Here is a 10,699-nt window from a genome sequence, read left to right on the forward strand (position 1 = left end):
GTAGTTCTATTTGTTTCCTCATTCTGGACAACTTGAAGTATTTGAGTAGCCCGCAGTTTTTGAGGGCCTCAACTATACCCTGATTGTTTAGGGCAACCATGTCTTGTTCCTCATGCTCTCTTTCTCACCATGTAATCGACATTCTGATCCGATGAAAGCCTAAAACACAATCATAAGCTTAATTAGGATCTTATCCATGCAAAAAGTAGGACAAAATTTGGAGCAAACAGCTAAATCAAACTTCAGAAACTCACCTAGTGCAGCCTAGGCACAGAGTCAGTGCGCTGCAGAGCATGCAGGCTTCTATCTAGGTGCTCTTCTGTGTAGTTTTTGATGTGAAAGCCTGTGTTGATCCCAGAGCGAAAAAATGAAACCCCAAGGGCCCCAAAAAAACCCTAAAACTTGCATGAAATGACAAAAGAATGACCCGAAAAGAAAGAAGAGAGGTTTAGCTCCTACATGGTCTAGATGGCTCGAGAAACAGTCCACAGAATCTCTCACAATCAGCTGATAAAAATCAAGGTAAAAAACTAGCTCAGAGCACAAAATTGAATGGTAAGTTCCAAATGGTAAAAATGTCATCGTAAAAACTTGTTTAATGTTTATTTCATGTTCATTAATCGAGTAATCATTAGTATTTACCTATTTTTGCTTATGAAACAGGTATTTTTAATCCATTTGGTGGTGTTTTAAGCAGGTTTTGCAATTGACTTACAGAATTCAACGTGCTCGATTGTAAATTGTACCTTTGACCACAGAGCACACTTTTATCTCTTTTTCAAGCTCTATTAAAAATGAAAAAGGAACCCCCTTGGAGTCCTCTTTAAGCTCTTTTCAGACTCCCTAAACATGAAAATATTGTCGAGTGCTTGTCTTTTTCAGCTCGTTAACATATTGGAAACGACAACTCTCTTGTATTATTTTACACTTTTTTCGGGCTTAAGAAATTAATTTACGGAAAAGAACTTGTGGAGTCTTATTTTTGTCCCTTTTCAAACTCTCTAAACATGAAAAGGGCTGAGTTATATTTGTCGTTAAACTCGTTAAAACATCAATAAAAACAAACTTGTCCATCTAGAAAAGACCGAATTTCACCTTTGCTAGACTTGTTAAAAAATCAAATAGCGATGGATTCACCTGAAGGGTGAAATTATACAACAAGCATATGTTATCATCCTCAAGCTTGATAAAAATAAAGAGGTATTGGTCAGCAATGACTGGTGAAAATGCGAAAAATGGGAAAACCAATTTATGGTAGCAGGTTGCTCTTGAACATGACACTTTCACTTCATCACCGTGACTACTTGGGTTGGGTTATCTGCTTGACGATTATCATACCTATGGTCTATCACACTTTTGGTTTTGGGTCAATGCTGCCAATTCATTTAGACTATTTGGGTTGGGTTATCTTCTTGATGGTTATCATACATATGGTCTATCACACCATCCATTGCTTTGGTTTTGGGTCAATGCTGCCAATTCATTCAGTGTCACCGATATGTTCAAGAGAAGTCATTCAGTTAAAATTCATCCTTTGCAATACCATAAACCTTCATTTTCATGATCACCATTCCTGAACCTTGTGTTGTCAGTCAAATTCCATCTCCAAAATCACTACACTCGTTTCGTATCGTTGATGTGGGATACATCAAGGCCCTCCTGCCACGAGTCACTTCTTGTCGACATCAACACATTATCCAAGAAGTTGACTTAGAAACACCCTTCTAGTACCTTGAAGCTTGCATGCATCAATGGTAGGTTTCTCACTTCCGGTGATAGGTTGACATTAATGGCCTTCAACCGAAAGACTTTGTATGGTGTTTGACATCAAATCATCCATTCACACTGTGCAGAATGTACTGTAGTACCTTGAGGATCATTATCATTATCAGTGATTTCTCTCACATCTGTTAACAGCTTACATCATTGGCTGGTAATCAGATGGTGTCTTCCCATGTTTAACTTCAGATCACATATTCACATGGTTAGACTTGTACTTGAGCGAACGATTGAACAATATAGAAGACCCCGGATCTAGTTTTATCCATCTGTGTTGCGATTTTAGGAGTACTAAATCATATGTACAATGGCTTTACATTAATGGTCATTCCAATCATGGGTCTATATCTGTAGACAACTGTTTATGTACATGTAATGAAATTTTATAAGCTAAGCATGGGTATGCCTTCCCTCAAAAATTCATGTAAAATCAAATATCATGATATATGTATTGTAATTGATGCAGGTCACCTTCCACTTCAATACCTCCTCTTCACGTTGTAAAGCATTTCATTTGACATTGGCATTTTTCCGACTTCATGCTTTAGGGGGAAGTTGTTATAGATCCATTTGGGCACATCAATCCCATCATTCAGATCAGTGTCTTAGGGCTCATCAAACCCTAATGTCAGTTGCTACATGCCCTAAACAAGTCACCCCTTTGAATGTCTCCTTCCCAGATAGTTTCATGACTTGAAGACATCCATAAATAGCCTCTAGAGGGACTAGTGCAGGTAAACCCTTATAAGGGTGCACTGCAGAGTAGTTGAATCCATTTTCAAGGTGCTCTGCAGAGAACTTAGGCTTCCTTTCACCTGCGCTCAGCGAGATTGAGCAAAATTCACATAGGGTTTGGGGAATATTCTTATCTTTTGGATTCATCTAGAAGGTTCCCTCACTTATCAACTCCTATGAGCTCAGAAATGGATGAGGAATGAGTTAAGGTGCATCCTATCCTCTCATCCCTTCCTCCATGGAACCAATTTTAAGTATAGAAAGCCATTTAATGCCACCATTTATGACAAAACCTCCTTCATCTTCCTATAAATTGACCACTCATATAAGTGATCATGGGTTGGATTATGTTGAATTGTAAGGAGATAATGTTGCTATGAGATTTGGCTTTGAAGCCTGTAAAATAGTTCCCGAACTACATGTCCTTGAAGATGCATAGACCGAGGCAGAAATTCAGAAGCTAGCCGCTGGAGTGCGCGATGCTAAAGCTGAGGTTGGAAGGGTGACTTTCGATTTCAATATGAAAATAGTTGAGCTGCAGTTGAAGTTGTAGCTGACCACACCACCGAAAGTTTTGGAACAAAGAGGTGTGGCGATAAAATAATCCATGGCTCAACTACATGTCACAGTTCAAGGTTGTGACCAACTCTTGACTTAGGCATTGCAGGAGGATCCTACGCTGCAAAAACTGAACACACAAATCAGCGAAGCACAGCAACAGTATGATGAGCTCAGTACGATGGTGCGGATGTTGGCACCTGCCCAGTTCTTTGTGCACTTGTAGGAAGGCAAGGAAAAATTGATGCAAATCCAGGAGTTGCAGAAAAAGAAGTCCTTGCTCAGAGCTCGACTTGAGCCTTAGACAGAGGAAGCCTGCCAGTTTTCACAGAACATCCTTGAGAAGTTGAAGACCATGCAGTAGACACATAGGACTACACAACTTGTAGTAGAAGGGCCAACCACAGAGAAACTGGTCCAGGAAGTACAGTAAGCAGCAGCACAGAGTACTGTGGAGCTTCAGGCATTGACCAAGGCATTTAGTGAACTCCACCAGAAAGTGGAACAGCCAGCTCAATGACTTGAGGGCGAATCACGATATTTGTGTTGGGGGCCTGTTGGGGGCCTGTTGGGATGGGGTCCCAAGGGTAGAATTGAATTAAACTTAGTCATTTTTGTAAAGAATTTTGTAAAATATGTAAAGTCTCTGAAAAATGTGGATGCAGAGCACGTAGATAGAAAGATTCAAAGGGGCCTTATCCCCTTGTTTTTGTTAGTTTTGAAGACATGTCCATGAGACAGGGGCCATGGTATTGTATTAGGAAAGCTATAAATAGTTGATGCTTAGCGAGTCTTAGAAGTAAGTTTTCGAATAGAGAATTGGGTACATTAAAGAGTTTTGTTAGGTAAGAGCTAAGGTAGGAAGTCTCTTGTTCCTACGCTTAGCTAGAGAAGGGAAGGCTCCTGCAGCTAAGTGTGTAGGAGGCCTGGGTAGAGTTCGCAGCTGAGTGAGCAGACCCCTGCAACTGTGTGCATAGGGTAGTTTGAGTCTGTACTGAAGAATTATATGTAATAAAGATCGATTTGAAGTGGAATACTTGTATTTATCTATTATCTGATTATCTATTATTTGTTTATTGTGTTGATTACTGTTTCATATGAATTAATGTCTTGTATCCACGCAAATTGGGTTAATTAAACATATTTGCACTTAATAATATGATTGCATAAGATTCATGAAGGTTTAGAGTTACTTTGACTTAGATTCTGATCAGAGACATAGGTCTGCATGATGGCAGATCTAGATCCCAAAAACTCTAGAAGACCTGTTTATGTGTGCGAAATTAGTTGATCGTTATCTTTTGGACCTTAATAATATAGTAACCCTATTTCACAAAGGATTGTAGGTGATTAGAGCTAGCTTTAAGGCACAGGCTCTAACGACGGATAGATCTGCACGAAGGTAGGTCTAGGGTGTAGAACAACATCACAATTATCTTTGGATGCGGAAACCTGGTTCTTGCATCCCCCATACTACTTCAGGTGAGACTGCAGCCTATGCTACGAGGGTTGTTACCGAAAGGGCTAGTAGTCTAGGGTTTTGTTGGTTGGCGCAACTAAATCTGAACCTGGTTCAGGACCCACTAAGCCAACATCTAGTAAGCTAGCAGGGGTCTACAAACAAAGGGAGTCGATGCTTCCTGCTAGTCAGTGCTAGCAAACAATCAAAGAGAGTTGGTGCTTCTTGTGAGTGGGTTCTCACAAAACAGATTGATGTAATAGAGTAGGTTATCTTATTTTACATCAATAACAACAACAAGCTTTGTGGTTTTTTCCGAAAAAGGTTTCCACGTGAAAACCTTGTGTATATAGTTGAAAGTGCCACTACAAACTGTCTCTTACTCATCCAATTGACTGCACCTCCAAATAGGTTAAACACATACCCACTTGTAAATATTCTCTAATCCAGATCTCTAGCCCAGTCTGCATCAACAAATCCACAAATTTCCAAAACTTCGTCCAATCCTGATCTTCCTTGGTAGCACAAACCATAATCACTAATGCCATGTAAATACCTAAAAACCCGCTTCATTGTTGTCAAATGCTCCTTCCTTGGCTTTTACATAAACCTGCTCAATTCTCCCACTACATGTGCAATGTCTGGTCTAGTACATACCATTGCATACATCAGGCTACTGACTGCACTTTCATATGGAAGACAAAACATTTCCTTTTCCTCTTTTTGTGTCTTGGGACACTATTCAGCAGATAACTTTACACCAACAGGAATAGGAACCTTCACTAGTTTACTATCTTGCATATTAAACATCTATAGTATTGTCTCGACATACTTCCTCTGGTTTAACCAGAGCTTCCTCTTTGTCCAATCTCATTTGATTTCCATGTCCAAAATATAGTTTGCAGCACCAAGATATTTCATGTCGAATTTGGAGGACAATTGGGTCTTCAAGTCCTGGATAATTTATTTGTCATTTCCAACCAGCAACATATCATCCACATACAAGACTAGATAAATAACATGGTCAATAATTAATTTAAAATACACACAGTGATATGCTTTTCTTCTAATGAAGCAAAGTCCCCGTATAAATGTATCAAATTTCCGATACCACATCCTTGGTGACTGTTTTAACCCATAAAGAGACTTTTTTAACTTGCATACTAGTTCTTTCTTTCCCTTCAGCGAAAAGCCTTCAGGTTGCTTCATCCAGATCTCTTATTCCAAATCCCCGTGAAGAAATTTTGTCTTCACATCCATATTTTCTACCTCAAAATCAAAAGCAGCAACAACATATAAAAGTAATCTAATAGAAGCTACCTTGGAAATAGGAGAAAAAAATATCACCAAAATCAATTCTCGACACCTGGGAATAACCTTTTGCTACCAAGTGAGCTTTGTATTTCTCCACCTTGCCTTCTGCATTCATATTCTTCTTAAACACCCATTTTCTACCAAATGGGTTTTCTTCCAGCCGGAAACTCCACCAAATCCCACGCCTCATTTTTATGCAAAGATACCATTTCATCAACCATGGCATCTTTCCAGAGTTTGCCATCCTCTGAATCTATTGCTTCCCTCATAGTTCCAGGATCATGATCAGTAATAGATAAAGAAAAATTTGAATAGAAAAAATATGGACTATACCTTTCTGGATGTCTTATTTCCCGAACTGATCTTCTCACAACTAGAGTTTGTGGCTTTTCATCTTCTAATTCCTTTTCTGTTGTAGAGTCTGATTCTTCCTCCTTTAGTTCAAACTCTATCTTCTCAAGTTCCTTTGGTAGGACTTCATGTTTAATAACATATTTCACCTCTCTAAACACCACATCTTGGTTGTACACAACCTTCCTTGTTTCTGGGTTCCAAAGCTTATAACCTTTTAAACCATCCTTATACCCAATAAAGATGCATCTTTCATATTTACTATCCAACTTTGTTCTTTTCTCCTTTGGAACATGTACATATGCATCACATCCAAATACCCTCAGATGTGAAAGAGAAGGTTTCTTACCAATCCATACCTCTTGTGGAGTCTTATCCTCCAATGTTGATGAAGGTGATCTGTTGACCAGGTAACATGCAGTCTCCACCACCTCTGCCCAAAATTTCTATCCTAACCTGACACCACTGAGCATGCTTCTTGCCTTTTCCATCAACGTCCTGTTCATTCTTTCTACAACTCCATTTTTTTGAGGTGTGTATGGAGTAGTCTTCTTCCATGCTATACCACACTTCTTACATAACTCTTCAAATTCCTTCTTGCAAAACTCTCCACTATTATCTGTCCTCAACACCTTTATCTTCTTCTCTATCTAGTTTTCCACCAGAGCCTTAAATTCTTTAAACCTGTCAAAGACTTCAGATTTCTTTTTGAGGAAATATATCCATGTATTCCTTGAGAAGTCATCTATAAATGATACATAGTACATAGACTTACCCAATTATGGAACCGAAATAGGTCCAAACACATCACTGTGCAAAAGCTCTAATATTTGTTTCACCTTTTTAGCACTAGAGGGGAAACTCACCCAATTTTTCTTCCCATATACACAATTTTCACAGAAATCAAAATCCAGAGAGAAATTAGGCATACCTTCTACCATACCATTACAATGAATTATTTGAAGTCCCTTCTCTCCAATATGTCAAAGCCTTTGATTCCATAGCATGGTCTTTTCTCCAGAGACCACTAGATTTTTTGCTCCACTTTTAGGAACCGCAAAACTATTGCACCCATCAATAATAGTGCTACCCTAAAGCTTGTACAAAGTTCCAATTCGAACTCCCCACATCAATACTAATGTTCCCTAAACCATCTTGTAGGTATCTTTCTCAAACACATTTTTTGCACCTACATCGTCTAGATTGCTTACAAAAATTAGATTTCTGGCCAATGCACGAATATGCAAAACACCCAAAAGTGTTCTAATCCTTCCACCTTGCAACTTCAACTTGAATTTTATGTGACAAATGATTATAGCCTTCCTATAAACCCATAAGAAGACATCACCACCATCGTATTTATCATACTTGTAGAATCATTCTCTATGGGGAGTGAAGTGAAAGGATGCACCTGAATCAATCAACCATTCCTCATGTTCTACATGTGTACTTTAAGAAGAAGACAAGTACACATCCCCACCTTCATCTGAGGTGGTTTTTTCCTCTGTAAAAGGAGCATCATCAAATCCCTTTCCTTTCTCAGAAGCTTTATATTTACATTCCATTTTTAAGCACCCTTCCTTTCCGCATTTCCATCATACCTTTACAGGTTTTCTTGGAGATTTAGATCTCCCACTTGAGGACTTGTTTTTATTTTTGTTCTGGGACCATCCTCATACAAACAAGGCATCACCATTCTGGCCCTTCATATTTTTCCATCTCATCTCCTCCGATAGCAAGGATGAGACTATTTCATCAAATTGTAAGGTAGTTTCATTGTTACCTATTGCAACAACCATACTATCCCATGAATCTAGTAGATAACACAACAAACTGACGCACTTATATTCATCTAAAATTTTAATATCAATATATAATAACTGGCTTACTACAGTATTAAAGGCATTTAAATTCTCTGACACCGAGTATCCATCTTTCATCCTTAGGTTATACATCTTTTTTCGTAGGAACAGTTTATTCACCAGAGACTTAGATTGGTACAAAGTTCCTAACTTGTCCCACAAAGCCTTCGCCAAAGCTTCCCCTAATACATTTAGTAATACTCAATCTGAGACACAAAATCATATTGTACTCTTTGCCTTCTAATCCAACTTCGCTCAGTCTTCAACTGACATTCTTTCTGGTTTAGTACCCGGATCTACCCCAATCCATTGATCTTTATCCACCAGCATATCCTCCATCTTGATTTTGTACAACTAAAAACTTTGACCATTAAATTTCTCGATCTCTATATTTCCACTTCTTGCCATCTTCTTTCATCACAAGAATTGATCTCATAGATCTCCCACTGAATAGGCTCTACCACAGGCCTGAGAAAAACCCCTCAGCAACAAAGGTGTCCCCTTGAAGACAAAACAGCTTTGATACCAAATGTAGGTTTTAACCCCGTATAGAAATTACCTTCATACAAATTCTAAAAACAAAAAATAAACAATGGCAAGAGCATAAAACATAAAACAGATATACACAAATATTTTCCCCTAGATCCCAAAACTGAGACTACTAGATTGATTTTTCATTATATTCCTTTCAATGTTACAATACATATATATACATGTTGAAGCATCCATAAACCCCAATCCATTAACCCTGGATTAGAACATAACCGTAGTTCCCCAGACCGGATCTACAAAATACCATGGACAAAAAACCATCTTGCCCAAAACCATGTGCGAAATCCATGCACAAAACCATAGTTAGTTCCGCCCACCTAATATGTTCATGACTTAACAATGCTCTTGGTAAACACAAGGAGAACTTATGGGCGCAAGGGAACACTATGAAAGGGTGAAGGTTTGAAGCTTCAAGGCTTCGGTATGTGCTCATGCACTTAAGAGGAGAGAGAGAAAACTCAAGGGAGGGTGCAGGGTGCAAGTTTGAAGGAAGAAGGAGGAGCATTCGAGCTTCCCAAGTGAGTGTTTCACTCAAGGGAGACAAGGAGGGGGTAGAGTCGAAGGACGAAGGATGAGGCTTCAAGGCTACAGGGTGCACTCATGCACTCAAGAGGGCCAAGGAGGCCACATGGTACATTACTGAAGGTTGAGGGGGTCAGGATTGTGGGATTTTGAGTGCACTCACATGCACAAGGAGGGCGCAACTCTTCGAGTTGAAGGAGTACACTCAAAGAAAGACTTGATTATTTAGGGTGCAATTCAGAACAAGGAAGGGGAATGATGCTTAGGAGTGTGATATGCACTCTTGGAGGGTAATATCACTTTTGAACAATGATGGATTCCTATTCAAGGCTTAAGAGTTCAATTTTTTGCTCCTAACCTTAATGGGTTCACTTGTACAACCAAATTTTGTCTAAGACTGGAAGATAGGAGAAGGAGTGAACATAATGAGTTTAGACATGAAATCAGGTGTGACACATTCTAACTCATCAACAAAACATATACAGACTTTAAAAATGGTAAATAGACATCAAAACGCCAGTTTACATTCACTCCCCAAGTACAATAGATAAAGTTTGTGCGGCAACGACCAATATTGTTGTTTTCTAACAAACAAATGTGTTATGAACATGAAATGTACTAGAGATGATCTAATCAATGAAACGACACTTAAGAATGATCAAGAACATTAAAAACATATGGAATGACTTAAAGCAACACTTAATGACCAAGGAGACACTTTATGTGACAGTGAGGTAGGCTCCAAAATTTGAATGCAATGAAATTTTGGAGGGTGTTGTAGCAACAACAACACTTGGCAATACATTGGGTGAACTTCATCTTCTATGCTTAGGAATAGATTTACAGTTAAATGGTCAACCCTTCAGGAAGTATTGATTCACGAATTAGATTTCCTTAAATTCCCCCTTTTGACCTGGTTGTATACATAGAACCTCACTTCCTTTCACTTGGTTCAAACACATAAAATATATTCCATATTATACTTGTTTCAATGTAGGAAAGGGTAATATGTGCAGCAAGTTTAAGATATTCAAAGTATGAGTTTCATGTTTGGTGTTGCTCTTCTTCTAGAAGGCCTAGATAGCACCCTGACAAAGTCACTATAGGAGCACAAATTTTGCTTTGCTATCAGTAGGCCTGGATAGTACTTAGACGAAATCGCTTGCTCCACCTCCCTATGCAGGAATCCTTTCTCTTCTTTCACCCTTTATTTATTTATTTAGTAAGAATATGCTTCGGCAATTATTGAGATCAGAGGAGGTTTCCCCTGCTGAGAAGTATTTATATAACCTTTGATATTGGTTTGCTCACCTTAGATTTTCCCCTTGTCCTTTCTCTACTAAATTTGATAAGTATGTAACACACCAAGTAGATTTACACCAAGTTGAGGAGTTTGGATATTAGAATAGGTGTGGACATAATAGGTTCCCTCAAGGTTTCCTTTTCAGATGTATCATATTTCCCATCTAGGCTTAGATCAACCTATGGAATCTTCCCAAATAAAGAAGGAGAGCAAACAGATAGCCAAGTGTTGTGGTTTTCACATTTTCTCTTTATTCCACAACAA

Source organism: Pinus tabuliformis, chromosome J (genome assembly GCF_031772625.1).
Source record: "Pinus tabuliformis cultivar Carrire ecotype Pingquan chromosome J, CPIR1, whole genome shotgun sequence".
In the NCBI taxonomy this organism is placed as follows: Eukaryota; Viridiplantae; Streptophyta; class Pinopsida; order Pinales; family Pinaceae; genus Pinus; species Pinus tabuliformis.